Source organism: Crotalus tigris, unplaced genomic scaffold (genome assembly GCF_016545835.1).
Source record: "Crotalus tigris isolate CLP2741 ecotype Arizona unplaced genomic scaffold, ASM1654583v1 scf7180000024434.1680833, whole genome shotgun sequence".
NCBI classification, from domain to species: domain Eukaryota; kingdom Metazoa; phylum Chordata; class Lepidosauria; order Squamata; family Viperidae; genus Crotalus; species Crotalus tigris.
Window position 1 is genome coordinate 972972 of NW_024100602.1, and position 6000 is coordinate 978971.

Genomic DNA, 6000 nt, shown 5'->3' on the forward strand with positions numbered 1-6000 from the left:
CAAATGTCTCCTCAAAGCCTCTTGCTCAGCCGTTTTAGACTGTCCCTTCTGAGTAAGGTGCTTTGTTTTAGCTTTCTTCTTCCCCCCCACCTCTGATTCAGAGGATCTGCGTTTTCGCTGCTGCTGTGGGGGGGACAATTGAGGGACCTGTGTGACTGAATACGAGACATTGTCTGCCATTGTGCCAGACACCCCGAGTAGGAAATGCCTGGGATGGGGGAATGAGGTACGCAGATCAGAGGCAGATGCTTGGGACTGTGCCCTCCTCTGCCTATACAAACAATGGCCGGACAGACAGGATTCTTTGGACAGAAGATCCTGCCAGGCAGTGACTAAAGGCCACTATAGGAACAGTTAGGGAAGAATATTCCTCCTCACCTCCTCACCTAGTCCAGACAAGGTGCAGTTTATATCTCTCTCTCTCTCCCCCAGTCTGTGGCTGTGGCAACAGACCACGATAGGAAACGGTTCTTTTTGCTTTCCCTCTTCCTTCCTCTGTCTCAATTTCCTTGGGTAACCTCAGATCCTTGCAAGGGAAAAAACCCTTTGTTTGCCGGAAAATGGAGTCCGGGTGATGGCCCCGCCCCCAAGGGGAAACGGCGGGAAGATCAATTTCCAAAATGGCGAATGGGGAAGAAGCCACGCCTCCCAATGGAAGCCCGGGAATCCACGAGGTTCAAAAACAATGGCGGATCCTGATTTTTGCAATCAGGAAGACTCCTCTAGTCATGAGGGGGCTGCGCCTTTCCTCTGGATAGAAGGAAATTCAGCGCCGGCTTTGCTCTTGCCGCGTTGTCTATCGCGCCGCTCAGCTGATCGCAGCCGAGCGGCGACCTGGTTTGCCGCTTCCCGCGCGGCTCAGCTGTTTCGCGCCGAGCGGCGCTCAGCTCCCTCGGCCAGGCTGCTCAGCTGTTGGGAGGGCCCGGAGGGCTACGCGCAACCCGGTGAGATCCCCCGCGCCAAACAGCTGCTCGGCGGGCCGGAAGAAAAGGGCGAGCGATCCGGCCCGTTCCGAGCCTCCCCAGCTAGCCCCACTCACGAGTCCGCCGATCCTGGCTGCCTCTCTCAGTTCTAATCGTTGCCAGGAAGTTTCTCTTGCAAAGGGAAGAAGAGGGGATTCCTTTTTTTTTTGTTTTCTTTGAGTTTAAATTCGTTTGGTTCTGAGAGCTGCCTCTCGCACTTGTACCAGGCTTCGAGACTGAGTCAAAACTGGGGTCACGCCCAAAGGAAGGGGTGTGGCCGAAGTTTTTACCCAGTCTGCCAGGCAGGAAGGCCGTCATAGAACCCATCCATTTGGACTCTACAGTCATCCTGCTGGAGAATGAGCAATGCTAGAACAGGTAGGAATTTATAAATGTATTAAATACTGAGGCTAGAATTAAAAAATTTTACCAGAGAGAGAAGATAGCTAAATATTTTTTTAGACTTCTTAAGAAGCTTGCCTAGATCAATGATGGCGAACCTATGGCATGTGTGCCAGACGTGGAACTCAGAGCCCTCTCTGTTGGCACGCGCACCAGGGCCACCAGCAGCAGGTCCAACAGGCCGCCACCGCCACCCGGAGCAGGAGCCCCGCCCAGCACAAAGGAGGCGAAGTGGCTAACTAGCAAGCTCGAGTAGAGGTGGTAGAGCAGAGGGCACCAACTATTGTCAATTGAAAGAAAAGGGAGGGGGAAGCATTTTACATGCATGCATGCGCACATGGGCCACGAGCATGCACGCACTGCAAATGGGATGGGGCTAGTGCCTGCATGATACTCACTAGCCCTGCCCTGTTCTTGTGTGGTGCAGCACATTGTATCTGCACCCTGTGGTGCGGCAGCGGCCGTTTTTGCGCCTTGCAGCACGGTGGTCCATTTTTGCGCCCCCAGTTTTTGTATGCCAGAGGCGGCACTCAAAGGCACCTCCCCGCCTCCTCCTGAGGGCACCACAATGCTGATGCAGCCCTGGCACTTTGCAATAAATAAGTGGGTTTCGGGTTGCGGTTTGGGCACTCAGTCTCTAAAGGGTTCGCCATCACTGGCCTAGATCATTCAAAGACGGATAATTATAGTGACCTGTCAACTGCAGACAGTCTGGTGAAAGCAAATCATTCTGACCCATTTCAAAGTAGGATACACGGTTGAAAGTCCTTTGTCAGTCTGATAGATCATTGTCTGGAAAATCAATAGAGAGAACATGGTTCTACCAACAACTCTAGTATCCTTCAAACTTGCTGTGAGATTTGGGAATAAGAGGTACAGTGGTTCCTTTCCCATCTCTTAAGTAGATTTCTGGTGCCTTTACTTGAAGACAGTTGCTCCTCAAAATGAAAGCTAGTATTTCTTAATTTCACAGCATATGGACAGACTTAACCATTGTTTCAACTGGGAAATTGTGAGGATCCTAGACCAAGCCAAGTCCAAAAATACTAGACAATTCCTGGAAATCTGGCACTCAGATAAATTGACCATTGACAGGCACATAGAGATAAACAACATCTACATGACATTCAAAAAGCCAAAAAGGAAACAAAACGAATGTAGTAGAATTACATTCTGCCAAGAGGAATAGATATGCAGAGAGAGTATTTTTTGATCCAAATCTCTTTCTGATTTCTCAGCAATGTGTTTTATCTTCTTTGGTTCATATGCCAGCTACATCCCTATCTAGAAGATAATTATCTCTAAACTATGGTACACAAGTTGGTAAAGTACAGGCTTGACTACAGTAATATCCTCTACATGTAGATGCCTGGGGCTAGTCAGGAAACCTAGTTGTTATAAAACTCAGAAAGAGTTTTGTCTAGAGAAAGATGTGAACATTTGTGCTTAAAGCACCATACTAGGCACCAACTTCTTTTAAACAAAATGCAAAGCTCTCACTATTACCTTACAAGCCCTACATCAACTTTTTTAATGCCGCGACCCCCAACCGGTTGTAAGTCGCGGACTACTCAACCGGTTGTAAGTCGCGGACTACTCAACCGGTCGTAAGTCGAGGACTACTCAACTGGTGCAGCACCGTTTGCAGAATGGGACTTTTGGCGGGCTCAGCAGGGCAGAGACAGCCTGGATAATTCCTATTGGCTTTTGAAAGCCAATAGAATTAGACTCTATTCAAGAGGGAATAATCAAAAGGGAGTAGCACAGCTAAGGAAAAGGGGGAAAAAATGGCGGACTGCGTTGTTTGGCGACCCCCGTGAAATGGTCGTTCGACCCCAAATGGGGTCCCGACCCACAGGTTGAGAACCACTACCCTACATAGTATAGAATAGATGATGAAGTAATGAAATAGTGAATGAATAAGGTTGGTACCAAAGTTTGGGGATGCCTAAAACTTTTGCATATTTCCTATTAGATGGTTTTTCACTGTTTCACATAGATTAAAAAAAAATTAGCTGCTTTTCTATTAAAATAGCCCCTATTCCTCCTAAATATTGTATTTTCAAGAAGTCTACTCATTAACTCTTATCCCAGTGCAACATATTATGGCTGTAAATATTTTTAACAAAATTTTAAAAAATATAAAACTGGTTTTGGAATTATGTATTAAGGTGGCCCATTTACATTATGCTATTTAGCATAAATTTAAAAATACAAAACATATCCTAATTTTGGAGTTAAGGTAATATATACATCTAGTGATCAAATAAAACAAACTTCAGTGATTTCAGTAAAATCAATACTAATAGTCCTTGAGATATTATTGAAATATGTCATAGCGATCTTAATCAATGGAAAGGAATACTAGGAATTGTAGTTCAGCAACATCAAAAATAAGAAGACAATGCAGGTTCAAACCTGTCTTCTTGGGGAAAAATGCCTTTTTGTAAAAGTTATTAAATGTGCTAAATATCTCCCGTATTCAGGATCAATTATTCAGAAGCGATGAATTTAAAATACATAAAAATATATACAACAGAATAATAGCATGTATCAAACTCTAACCAATTCCTACACTTAAAATCAGTTTTACTGACATTTCTTGAATCATTTCCAATGAAATTCTTGTTGATCTTTATAGATCTATTTTCTTCTCCCTACTGAAAATTATGATAAAAAACCAGTAGAGGCATTTACACTGTATGAATGAAATACACCAGAAATGTAACAATCACTCCAATGAATGTAGTATCTCCTAGCTTACTTATAAAAGTATAGTATGTAAAGACAATAAGAATGAAATGAAAACATAGTACACCAGTCAATACATCAAGAAAACAAAGAGCAGAATTATAATTGTATACGTATTAGACTTTAAGTAGCTAGAGCTACTATTTTCTTAACTAAGGAAATACTAGAAGAGAGAATTTTAATATTGCAGGACAGAAAAAAATGAGGGAGACCAACAGATGCAGCCTTCTCTTTAAGCCATGAAAAAACTATATGGCATATATAGTTAAAAGATACCACCATGGAAAAAGAATCTCCAGAGTGCAAGCACAGAAAAACTCTTTGTATAACAATTGCAGTGAGAGCTATACGCTTCATTTATAGTTTACATATTGTACCTCACAGCTAGTAGCCACAAAACATTTAGTGTCATCTGCGTTCTCAGGCACAATAAAAATACAATTGCCTTGTATCACTATAGATAATTTTAAAAATAAAAGCAAATGGGAAAAAAAATCCACTTCAAGAAAACACTTTACCTAGTCAATATTGCTTACTTTGTTCAATGTTCTCCTGCTTTGAAGAGGTGACTAAGGAGCAGCAGAACTACCTTCTGATTATGTTTTGCCAAAAACAAAGCTAAATAAAATCCCAAATCATTGCTGAAATTTATCTTTCTTGCATTGTTACCTTCACTTTTTCTCTTCTCAAACAGCAGAAAAGACAATTTTCATCAAAAGACCAATCAGAGACACCTTCAGGTTCAAAGTCTGTGAATAAGAAGAAAAAGTTATTTCACATCTGTAAAGATGCAACTTTTAAATGGTTAAAATTCATTTCTAATTCCCTACCTGTTTTATAAGACGCTTGATGCTATATGAGCAATGCTAGTTTGAATGCTACCATGCTTTTAATTTCCACAGTGTTACAAAAGTATAATTTTCGCCTACACACAAAGCTAATTTTCCTAAGCAACACCAAAACCACTGCCAGTTATGCTCATTAGTAATTTTAGCCAATATGAAACTAACTGTGAGCACTGCCTGGGGGAGGGAAAAAAAGCACAAATCACCAAGGTAACATACATTTTCTAGAGATAGAGCAGAGGTTGAGTTTGTCATTAAAGATGCAGATCAAGGCAAATATATATATAAGTATACTGTATATATAATACCTTTAAACAAATTCCAGATCTTTTAATAATTCAGGTCCAAACAGCCCTTCTAGAATACTTTCAAATCCTAAAATTAAAGAAAGAATGTTTAATTTCTTCAAATTACATATATAAATGCCAGAATATTGACAATTCTACATTTATCTGTTCTTAGAATAAATCTGAATGTCCTTTTATTATGTACTCTATATTTCTTGATCAATCCTATTCAAGTCAGTTAAAATATGCACAGACAAAATTATATCAATGCAGCATAGTGAAAATGAAGCAAAACAATTTAAAAATGGAAAACGTTGTTTAAATAATTCAATTAAGTGATACCAACATTAAAAAAAATTACTCACTTCAGATTATGAATTCAAAAATGTATTTATTTCCCAGAGTCTACTTTTAAGCTTTATAAATGATTTGAAAAGGAAAGCCACTAATGATTAATCTGAAGCCAAATATGGAATGTGTTCATTCTATAGATGCTTAATTATTACTGAGGTATTTACATTTTTTTTTACAATATTGAGATTTCCTATTTCAAATATAACACCTTCCCCTCCCCCAAAATTAATGCCATATTTGTGAATATAATTACAGTGTACTTTTGGCTTACAGCTAAAGAAACAGCACACCTATTTATCAGTTTTTCAGAATATGAGGGATATAGGAAATATACTGCATTGTAACAAGTACAAATTCTACTGAGATAATCTATTTACCATTTATACGTAAAGATATTTC

The 6000-nt window shown here is 40.5% G+C and overlaps 1 protein-coding gene across 1 annotated transcript in view; it reads right to left on the reverse strand.

Moving 5' to 3' along the window:
• The window catches only part of LCOR (ligand dependent nuclear receptor corepressor), a 72924-nt gene extending 68041 nt beyond the window's left edge, over positions 1–4883 (reverse strand). Inside the window, exon 1 of the mRNA XM_039331152.1 lies at positions 4785–4883. The gene's annotated coding sequence lies outside the window, so the exon portion shown is untranslated. The remainder of the gene's footprint in view (positions 1–4784) is intronic.
• Between the last annotated feature and the right edge of the window lie 1117 nt (positions 4884–6000).